Source organism: Stylophora pistillata, chromosome 3, assembly GCF_964205215.1.
Source record: "Stylophora pistillata chromosome 3, jaStyPist1.2, whole genome shotgun sequence".
In the NCBI taxonomy this organism is placed as follows: Eukaryota; Metazoa; Cnidaria; class Anthozoa; order Scleractinia; family Pocilloporidae; genus Stylophora; species Stylophora pistillata.
Window position 1 is genome coordinate 22,963,085 of NC_142521.1, and position 11,471 is coordinate 22,974,555.

The following is an 11,471-nucleotide window of genomic DNA, read 5'->3' on the forward strand; positions in this document are numbered from 1 at the left end:
TATTTACGATCAAATGTAATTTCCCCTGATTTGTTGTGATCCCAATCACCGTATCTAAATTATCCAATTATTATAATCAATCGTTGTAAGTAATCGACTACCTCTGTAAATAAAACATTGATTAAAAAAAAAAAAAAAGTTGAAAGCTTCTCGGCCTTGAAAAGTGCCTTTTTCATATTGTCATTTAGCAGTATCAAAATGGAAAGTCAGAATAGCAGCCAATTGACAAGTACCGGTGTCGAATCCGACACTACTACGTCATGGAGTACCATGCCCGAAGTTCAAATCCTAGGTGTTCTCGAGAATTTAGAGAGCAAAAGGTGTAAAATTCACGAGCGTCCTATTTCTGAATTCTCCCAGGGCACCCATTGTCAAAGACCGCTCGGTCTACTTCAGTGTTGACACAATAGTCACCTCACAAGTCATTGTAGAAGCCTTCGATGCCGCTGGCATACTATAACCTGCATCCAAAGGAAGACTTCAAACAAATCGTGGATCGTCTCTTTCACGACCCGTGCGGCAAAAGAGGCTACACTCAATGTTTCACACGTGGAAATTTTTGGGTTGAAGGTTTTTCTCGGCGACTGTGAGAACTGGTTGGTTTTGGTCAAAGTTTACGAAGCGACCGCCGAGCTCCCCGATACGGCTTTAATCGGCCGTTTGAACCACTACGGCCAGGTGTTAAGTTTTCGCCGAGACAAACTAGCCCAGCACATCCACAACGGCGTAAGAACCGCCAGAATGTCAATTAACCGTGCCATTCCATCTGTCATCAGTGTGGCCAGTGAAATAATCCGGATATGGTACCCTAGTCAACCGAAGACTTGTAGAAGCTGTGGCGCTGACGACCACATGGCCAGGTAGTGCTCTTCGGTGCGCTGTTTTAACTGCGAGCGCCCTGGCCATCGTGCTCGAGAGTGTGGTGAACCGACTAAGTGCACTGTTTGTTTGGCCAACGACCACGAGTTATCGAGCTGCCCTTTTGTTTTATTTAGTGCCAATGTCGACCCCCAACCTTCACCATCAGCGAAAATTGAGGAGGAAAAAAAGCAGGAGAGGGAAGAGCGGGCCAGACGAGCGAAAGAACAACGGGAAAAGGAGGAAAAACGAAAACAAGAGCAACAACAACAACAACAACGGCAACAGCAGGGACAGCAACGACAACAGCAGGAGCATCAACGGCAATAACAACCAAAGAAGGCTGAAGACAGAAATAGAGAGAGCACAAGGGGAAACGAAGACGAGAAAAGAAGAGATTACGGAAAGAAAGAAGAGCGAAGAGAAGACCGACGTGACGAACGGGATGAACGAAGAAGAGATAGAGACGATCGGGAGTACTACCGCCGGGATGATCGCGACAGATCTTCCCGCCGCGATTATTCAGACAGCGAAACCGACGATGGATGGCATAGGGCATAGGGAGGTATAGATATTAAGTTTTAAATTCATCTCGAAAAGCTCTTCCAAATTCGTAACATTCGCCGTTTTGAATTGCGCCATCTTTCCTGTGACGACACGGGCGGAACCTTCCTGTACCGATGATCATGAGGTCAAAAGCTTTCTTTTACGATCGCGTGAGATATGTGCAAGTCTCCTTCGCAGCCCCTGTTTGCCGGTCTAGTCACGATTTTTTTACTTATAATTGGGCTGATTATATTAAAATTTTTCGTAATGGTAAAGCATTGTGTCGTCCAGTTTTGTAGTAATTCAAACAAAACCGGGCATACAATGCATGAATTTCCAAAAGAAGCAAATTTGAAGCGACTATGGGTTAAATTTGTTCAAGTTAAAAGAGCCGATTTTGACGAGCCGTCCGAACATTCTGTTGTCTGTAGCAGTCATTTGTCTCACGATTGCTATGAGAAAAGCTATATGGTCGAAGTGGGTCTTAAAAAGCTAGCAAAAGCTACTTCTTCCTGTTGCTGCGCTGACGATTCAGGCCCTACCAGAAAAAAATTCTTCCGTGGTAAAAAAGCGACCTTTGCATTCAGCAGATAGCGAAGATCCGGAGGTGACTGACCGTACTGGGAAACGACCAAGAAGAAGAGCTCTTAAAAAATTGGAAGGTAACAGGGTGAGTATCGGACTGATTTACGCGGAAACCTCCATATTTTAGGTTCTCTTAAAACACCTTTCTTTCTCAGCTGTTAAAAGATTATGGGGAAACCAGGTTTTCGGGAGCCAGTGATGAGCCCAAAAAAGACACTGACCTGTTTGAACCTTTGCCGGAAAGCGAAACACGTATCAAGAAAGAATTCGTTGATGTCGGTATACAATGCGATCTGGAATTTAGTTGGTTAAAGTATTTCACGAACATCTACGGCGAGTGTGGGTGAGACAAAAATCTGTCAAAAGAAATCTTCGTAGAGAATCTTTGCCAGCCCCGCTTGCTGCTTTCTTTGAGAAACCCTGCAAAGAAGTAGCAGTTAGAGAATTTGTGTCGCCGTTTACACAGAGGTGAAGTTGTCAGTAATCAAAGTTCATTAGAGGAACATTTTTTTACTTTGAATAGAAATTAAAAGATCCAGTGTAGCGGCCGACACAAGCGAAGCAAAATTTCGACGACAACTATGAGTTTCGCAAATGAAGACACGCTATGAAGCGAGGATATATTTCACGGACAAGCCTTGAATCGTTTTATTTAACGTAGTCGTGGTATCCAAGTACTCATCGTAAACTGAAATATGAATTTATAAGGAAGAAGCTAAGCTAAATGCGAATAGACAAACCAACATTCCAAACATTCCGATAGAAAGGCAAGATGCAAAGCTAGCTAAAAACTCAAACAAACTTACAAACGAACTATGTATAAGCTCAAGGAAAGGAAAATTAGCACTTAGATAGCAGTCCCGCTTGTAAGAATTGAACCAAAACGAATTTCAATATAAGGTAGGTATTCGGAAGCGAAACGGGAAATCCAAACAGACACTTACTCTAACACAGAAAACTGTAGTCTTACGGCAAACGACAACAACCAAACGATAAACTAAAAAACTTCAACTACTCCTCTCTAAAAATCGCACACGTCAACATTAAAAAGGGTCCGCGTGATTTGCTTACGATATTACTTCGTAATCTCAAAGCGCGCGCACACGAGTCTCGCGCGCACAGGTTTGTTAACGTCTTCTTTTCAGTAAAAGGCGTGGCAGCCGTTACATCCAGAGTTCAGCTTTCGAAACTATCTCTCTATATTTCCAATCGAAGCAAACACAAAAAGGTTCGATAATTATATATATAAAGGCCACACTCGCAAATCTTTACGTTACAACTTGTTTATCAATGACGGAAAGCACTATATAAATGTAGGAAAGCACTATATAAACTTGTTTATCGATGAACGAAAGCACTATATAAATATTTCCTATCGACCAGGCACAAACCGCTAGTGCTGTAGGACATGAATAATTATGATCTACATTTACATGTACCTTTGTTTCTGTCAAAGGTTTGGCAAATTCAATCCAGTGTCAGAAGTTCCAAAATCAGCTGGAAAAGTGCTTTGGATTTTATTTACCGCACTAGATGGCAGAGCGACCCTGACATTTTTGCCGAGATAACCCCAGCACCAGCGAGCCAGCTGTCTGTAGGCAATAAAGCGAGATTTCCTCCCAAGAGAGAGAAAAAGAACTAGCTCTAGCACTGTGTTATTAAATCAATAGCACAAACAACTCCAGAAAATCGATCTCAAAAGCAGATTAAAATAAAACATTTCGCTTACTCATTTTGGGTGTGATTATCTGCACCGTATAGCCGCCTGTACGCATAATAGGCCGTCTCCAGCATCCAGACATCGAAGCAGGTTGACTGAAAACCTGGATACTCAGTAATACAAGTCATTTGGGTTTCAGGCCTCTGTTCCTCCACCTTTTGCCACACTTGCCCGATTACCGCACAACAAACACTTTCATGTGTTGTCGGCATTGGCTGACAAGTTGCACACTCGCCGCGCACCTTTGACAATTTCATATAAAACACCCACGGACGCTCAAGTTAAAAAACTTCTGTTGCATTCTTTTAGATTGGAAACTTGCATTTATAAGTTTTCATGTCAAAAACAAATAAATTACACAATGAATTAAATACCAGTTTGTGTTCCGAGACGATCGGCATCGCTGTCAACCGGTTCTGTGCTGTATAGTTAATCGAGGGGACCCTCGATTAACTATGGGCAAAACCAATTGCAGATTCGTTTTCTATGACACTTTTTACATGGAATAAGAAAATCATGTATTCTTGGGTTTACAGGCCCTTAAAACTTTCCAGGCAACATTATTCGTTTTTTGACTGACTCAGACGGAAGAATATTGAGCTTACTCATCGAATGTTATCATTCTAAACTTAATTTAGTCAATATCTACGCTCCCAATACTACCTCAGACCGCAATAACTTTTTCTCTCGTCTACACAATTACTTTCTCCCCCAAGGGGATCTGGTGATCAGAGGAGACTTTGTGGGACAAAGTCCTAGCTAAACTAGATTGTTCCGCCATCCCATCGTCTGATCAAAAAATTATCCGATCCCTTTGTGCTGACTTCTCACTTACAGACATTTGGCGCAAAAACAACCCGCGAACAGTAACTTTCACGTGGTCTAGCAAAGGCCATACACAGGCATCTAGAATTGACCGTTTTCTCATCGTTAAAGGCTTAACCCCAGTAACGAAATGTAATATTCTTCCATGCGTATACGCACTACCCGATCATGACTTAGTAAAAATTGAACTAACGACTAACCCTTGTAATCACGGTCCTGGAATTTGGAAGTTCAACAGCTCTTTACTCTCAGATGTAGAATTTAAAAACATTGTCAAAATCGATTAACAACTTTAAGCTTGAAATCCCTGAATTCGCCTCCCTTCGCGAACGGTGGGATGCTCTAAAAATTGAAATCCGCAAAACAAGTATTTCATACTGAATTCGTAAACAGAGAACAGCAAATGCAAAAAGAATCCTAATTACTAACCAGTTAACCTGAGCTAAAAACGCTTTACATTCTAATCGCTTAAACAACTCAGGTGTAATTAGTGATTTGGAAGGCCAATTGTCCTCTCTAATCTCGAAAGAAGCCGAAGGAGCTAAAGTCCGCTCCTGACACAATGGTTCGAAGAAGGCGAGAAACCAACACGCTATTTCTTTCCGTCGGGAGAAGAAACGAGCTGACACGAATAGTTTTGAATCTTTCTTTGACGAGAACGGTGTTCTCAGAAATTCACAAAATGATCTTGAAAACATTTTAAGCAATTTCTATAAGAATTTATTCACCAAAGATCCTCTCAATATGCAAATTTAAACTGAAATAATTGACGACCTCGAATTTTCACTGACTGATTTTGAGCGCAATCTATGTCGGAAGGCCCTTTTTCTAATGATGAATTACTTACTGCATTGAAAGGCCTTCAGACCGGCAAGTCACCCGGTTCTGATGGTCTTCCAACAGAATTTTATTCGTGTTTTTGGAACGATTTGAGCGAATGTCTCCTTTCTGTTTTGAACGAGGCCTTTCTTGCTAGCTCCCTCGCGAATAGCCAGTGCGAGGGCCTCCTACGACTCATCCACAAAACAGATGATCGACGCCTCGCAAAAAATTGGCGCCCAATTTCCTTGTTAAACACTGACTACAAGTTAGCATCTAAAATCATCACTGAACGATTGAAAAAAGTCATCAACTCCATCGTGCATTCAGACCAAACGTGCGGTGTGGTCGCCCGCATTATCTTCTCAAATTTGGCCTTACTTCGTGATACCTTTGACATGATTGACAAAACAAATGAACCAGGTATTCTCATTTCCTTAGATAAAGAAAAAGCTTTTGACCGAGTTGACCACGAATTCATGATGAGAGTATTGCGTAAATTTGGTTTCGGCCCCTCCTTTTGTGGGTGGGTCGAACTATTTTATTCAAAAGCCTTCTCTAGAATCATTGTTAATGGCTCCCTGTCCCCCCCTGTCCACTTACTGAGAGGGGTGAGACAGGGATGCCATTATCTCCTCTCCTTTATGTGCTAGTTTCAGAAGTATTATCAAAGCAAATCCGTAATTGTAAAGATATTGAAGATTTCCTGCTACCCCGAGCAGGGGGCCTTCAATGTAAAATATTCCAGTACGCTGACGATGCTACTTACATCTTAAAATCCCAAAGATCTCTTTCTTCACTTCTCCGAGTCATATCAAAATTTGAACAAGGATTTGGCGCTAAACTGAATACGTCCAAATCTGAAGCAATGTTGTTAGGAAAATGGCGAACTAGAATTGAATCTCCCTATGGCCTCAAATGGGTCACTAAAATGAGAGTGCTAGGTGTTTTCTTCTCAAACGGCCTCGTCAATGTCGACGACGACAATTGGCGGGCCAAATTAGACAAACTAAATTCGGTTCTAAATCTTTGGAAACGAAGAGATCTTTCTTTTATCGGTTGGACCTTAATTGTAAATACTTTAGGCGCAAGCCGTTAATGGCACGTTGCTAAAGTCATCCCCAACCCCGTTGGGTGCACGATAGATTTAAATCGATCATTTGGCCTTTTATCTGGAAAGGAAAAATGGAAAATGTTAGTTGCGATCGCTGTTGTGCGCCCCCATCCTCTGGGAGCCTCACCGTCGTTAATTTTAAAGCTAAGTGCGCTAGCCTGCGCCTTTCTGTTTTTTGCCAGTTTAAGGAGGCTGGATATAGTTTTTCACTTTTCTGATGTAAGATATTTAAACTAAAATTATGAAGCTTAGCTTTAACGAATCGCGATCACATTTTCCCCTGAAATAAAGATATTATTGAAGAATCAGTTTGTTGTAAATATATTGAAAAATTCGTTGCCAAGGCAACGTTGCTGGCTTGCAATACTGGGTCCAAAGTTAGACTTGACTTGAATTTTCTTAAAAACTGGACGGTTAATGTATTTTAGATTTTGCATGCGTCCTTTGACTGTCTTGGTCTACTTCACTGTTAAGTTTAAAAAAATTCTGTCAAAAAGTTTAAGGAAAAGAGGCCTTTTTTTAGAATTCATCGTTAACTTTTTTCCCTCTGACAGAATTTTTTCGAATTTTTGTAAAACACGCTCAAAGCCGTTCAAAGTTAACGTGCAAAAAATAAAAAAAATTCACCGAGCGGAAACGGAATTACGTAAGTGTAAAGTTTCAAATTTCCGAAAATTTCGACTCGACAAGATAGGCAATTGCGCATGCGCAACATTTGTGTCACGCCACGACACTTGCCACGGACGCCACAAGGTTTTGGACGTCTTCTTCGCCGAACGTCCTTCGCGCTCTTCTAAAGAGCTTTATTTTGCTAAGAGAGGTTCACCTTCTGGGTGGATTGCACCTGGAAATGGCTGCTGCTCTATTTGCCTTCAAAGCGCTGGATTATTTTGTGCAAAGTGTCAGGATGTTTTGTTGCTCTTGGAGCTGATCGACGCGATGTGGTTGGCGATTTGCTAAGAATGGAGACCAGTGCTTCCTTCCCACCGTTGTTGTAAAGATCTTTTAAGTCATCGTAACACAGACCGCTTTCTGCAATTTTCTGAATAATGTTTTCTTTGACGAGGAGCCCGTTATCGCCCTGTGAATAGAGCTTGTCTTTGAAAGTTTACATGTGTTCGTGGCGTCCGTCAAGAAAGTCCATGTCCACGAAAGCAAAGGAGGCGGATTTCACATGCTGTTGTTTACAATATCAGTGCTTGTTAGCTGCAACGGGGATTGAAAGAGGACACAGTGGAGGGCACGTACATCTTCCAAAGTATCGTGTGCGTTGAAATCTTCATAAAAAAAAAAAAACAGCCTGATACACAGAAGGGAGATTGCTTTTACATGGTTTTCCGTCAGGATTGAGAAGAGCGTTACTACCTTTAGCGAGTGTTTTGATGAGTGTAAGGCTATCGGCGAAAAACACTTTCTTCGACGATAATTTTTCTTTATATGAATTTCTAGCACATCGTCGGAGTGTAGGAGTGTCGAACACAGAAGAATTATGGCCAATTAAAACGGTGTGACAATGCGTAGTGCTGGAAAGGAAAGTGGTAAAAGATTGAAGACATTCGCTCAGGAGTGTACCGGAACATTCTCTTTGAGCAAAGTTCTCTCACCATTCACAGTTTTGACAGTGAGTTGTTTACACGTGAAGCGTAGCTGCTGATATTTGCATGTAGGTAGCACCTATTCAGTGTTCCGGAAACCGGCCACGATATGGGAAAATAGCTCCGAAGATCGCGATCGTGTTTGCGGCCGGATTCACGCGTATTTTGGTCGCTTGAGAGTGTTGTAGCTTTCCGTTTTTGAAACACTCTACTATTAAAGTTAGAAGAAAGTGAAGGCAGCCTGCCTAGAGGCGTAAAAAATAGTCTACTAAGCAGATGAAAAAAAGATTCTGACCTAAGCGCGGCGGCCATGTTTGTTTGTTGGTGTTTAATTTTTTTTTTTGCAACTTTTAAAAGTCTCGGGTAAATTAGAACCCAGCTGCGCGCGCCAAAGAAACTATATCCAGCCTCCTTAAGAGATGACTTTGGCGCATCCAAATGGCATTACCTGGCTCGGTATTTTTTAGGACATAAGTTAACTATTCTAGATCCCCGTTTTTCTTTTGCCACTAACTCTGGTCCCTCTTCCATCCTTCCTTCCTTCCTTCCTTCCAATTACTACCGGCTTTGTCTAGATAACTTCCGTACCTTGCATCAGAAAACTGGTGCCTTACTTGATTTACTTACCAGTAAGAATTTATATCTTTTGTTGCTTGACCCCGTCTGGGTTGCACCCCGGTGCTCCAGTTTTTGGGCGTCTGCTGTGGACCGCCCCATCAATCGTTGGGCCTGGGTGTGGCGCAAGTCTCGCCTAAAAATGACATTGCGCATGTCTTTGCGTGAATGAGACAGTGTTTCACATGTGGACTAGCGACTAAATACAGGAATGGCTCTGACCTGTAATTGGATGATAAAAATAGTAAAAGTTTGTAAAAGTTATTAAGTTACATCATCTTAACTCCTTGCACGTGAGTATTGTTTAACCGTGTGTCTCCGAGCGGAACAGGGAAATATCAATGGAACTGAAAACTCGGATGTGTCAAACAAGAGATGATTACTTACATAACGAAGGATAGACCTATCTAGTTCAGCGATATTCCGGAGAGGACTAAGTCATCTGCTGACCCGTTCCGCTGACTAAACTCATTTAGTCAGTGCAGACTCAGTTCAGGTAGACGACTAGAGACTGAAGCCATTCCTGTATTTCACCGCTGGCAGGAATGGCTCCGACTCATGCGTTTATTAATTTTCTTTTTTTTTCTTTTTGGCGAAATAAATTTTAAACTGAAATAAAATCGAAAGAGCTTTTTATTAAGTTCTTCTTAAGTTCTTAAGTTCACAATTCTTGTGAATGGAGCCCTCATAAATTAATACAGGGCCATGTGATGTCTAAAGTTTAATGCAGCAACTGCAAGTCACGTTTCGAAAATCACGTAATGTTATGTGACGCTCCGACCGATATTTTTAATTTACAGTATGCTCTGCTGGAGAAATATGGCTTGGCCGCAATCGAGGGAGTTTTCTTCGTGGAACATTGACTGGCAAGAGTACCATATCACCCCATATATTAATAATGCATTCAGACTAGTGGACTTTGTTTTTAAAGTTTTGTCGTGAAAGACAAAGAAGTGGAATGCATAATTAATGTATGGGGTTATATGGTACTCTTTCCACATTGACTTTCTGGGAAAATTGTTCACATGAAAGACAAATCCATTCATCGGGCTCCTCGTCTATTTTTGCACAACACCGAAAGGAAGAAAGTCGCGGATTACTTTAATTTCGCTTGGCAATTTTTAACAACTCTATTATACCTGAAAAAAGGAAATACTCACGTGCAAGGAGTTAAGATATAACTTATTAACTTTTACTATTTTTATCATCCAATTACAGGTCGGAGCCATTCCTGTATTTAGTCGCTAGTCACATGGGGTGAGTACGCCATTTTTAAAATTTCGCGTCATGCACAAACGGTGAGTATGTGTTTGGCTTTGGAGCTCAAATTATTCATTTCTTTCGCCATTTTTGCTGTTCTTTTGTATAACCTGTTGTTAGCAGTGCTTGTTTTTTCCTAGATAGACGATGGATTCCAGTTCCGAGTAAGTAGACTCCAAATGTTTTCCTTATTAACAGAATGGAAAAATTTATCATGTTGAGCATCAATTTATCATGTCATGTGAAAGGTCGGCTGATGTAAGTAGAGTGTAGTTATGATCAGAAGTCAAACTCGCAGTTTCTACAGCGAGCTAAAAGTTTTCGAGCGCTGCAATCTTTCTTTTGAAGTCTCCATAAATTTTCCTCCTGTTTGCCATGCTTTACCGATTTATTCATGAATTGGTAATTTACTGGTTACTCTTATGCCGTTTCCGCGGCTTGGGAATAGATATATCGAAGATGCTTGTTTCCTCGGCTTACCTTTAAAGTGATTTGAGTCTCACGTAATTAAGACTGTCATATTTATTATCCATGCAACTTTCATCACACTACAAAGAATACTCATTTCGAAAGCCTCCATTACATTAAGTTTTTTTATACTTTATCAGAGACCAGCTAAGTTCAGGATTTTAATTATATTTCGTCAGGTAAGCCAAGAACATCAACCAAGAGAGGGATGTCGTATTTTTCGAAGCGAAAATCTGTATTACACTCAGCCTCACTTTTATCTTGCAATGTAAATCTTTCATAATTCCAGTAAAGATACTGTGGATTTTTCGACTTGTTAACATCATACAACAACAGAAATTCATTCTCATTAATGATTTCCTCTCGACCCGCGCTTTCCTGACGGACGCTATTCTCGACCAGGGGCTGGAAATGGTTCGCGTCGTGTTTACCTTTTCTTCAGTCTAAATTCCCGCGCAAAGAACAGCGTTCTCGCCCCAGGTCTTTATATGCCGTGAAGTCCTAGAAGAAGACGCCGTCCTCAAATCTTAAGGTCCCAATTGATCCATAGAATGGTCCGCGTAAGATGTCCCCTAAAGTCTTGGGGATACATCAATAATGACAAATGCGCGATCTGCGGCAAAACAGAAACTATTGAACACTGCTTCTTGGGATGTCCCAGAGTTGTGAAAGTCTGGGACCATTTCTCCCCCCTTTTCTGTGTTCTACTCGACTCCCCCTTCTCTATCTCCCCTACATCTATCTATTACCTCTTTTCCCTAGACCAATCTACCACCGGTATATCCTTATCTAACTTTCTCAAGGCAACCATCATATATTGGTGTTGGCTTACCAGAAATAAAGCTACCTTCGAAGGTTCTCTTTTGAGCTCCAACGCGATTATCGACTTAATTAGGAAAGATGTCCAACTCAGAACTCTTAGTAGCGACACTGATACCTTAAGGAATTTTTGGTCTTTCAAAAACGCATTTTGTTCGGTCGACGCTGGTAAACCCGTCTTCTTCCCTTCTCTTGCTCCCCCCTGAACCTTTGTATATAATAAAACTTGTTAAACCTCGCCCATAAG

At 41.4% G+C, this 11,471-nt stretch overlaps 1 long non-coding RNA gene across 1 annotated transcript; it reads left to right on the plus strand.

Annotated features, from left to right (window-relative positions):
• The first annotated feature begins 7,196 nt into the window (after nt 1–7,196).
• LOC148735109 (uncharacterized) lies at nt 7,197–10,714 on the plus strand. The gene is made up of 2 exons (XR_015999036.1): nt 7,197–10,101; nt 10,585–10,714. It is a non-coding gene; the product is annotated as an uncharacterized LOC148735109 (long non-coding RNA).
• Nucleotides 10,715–11,471: the final 757 nt, after the last annotated feature.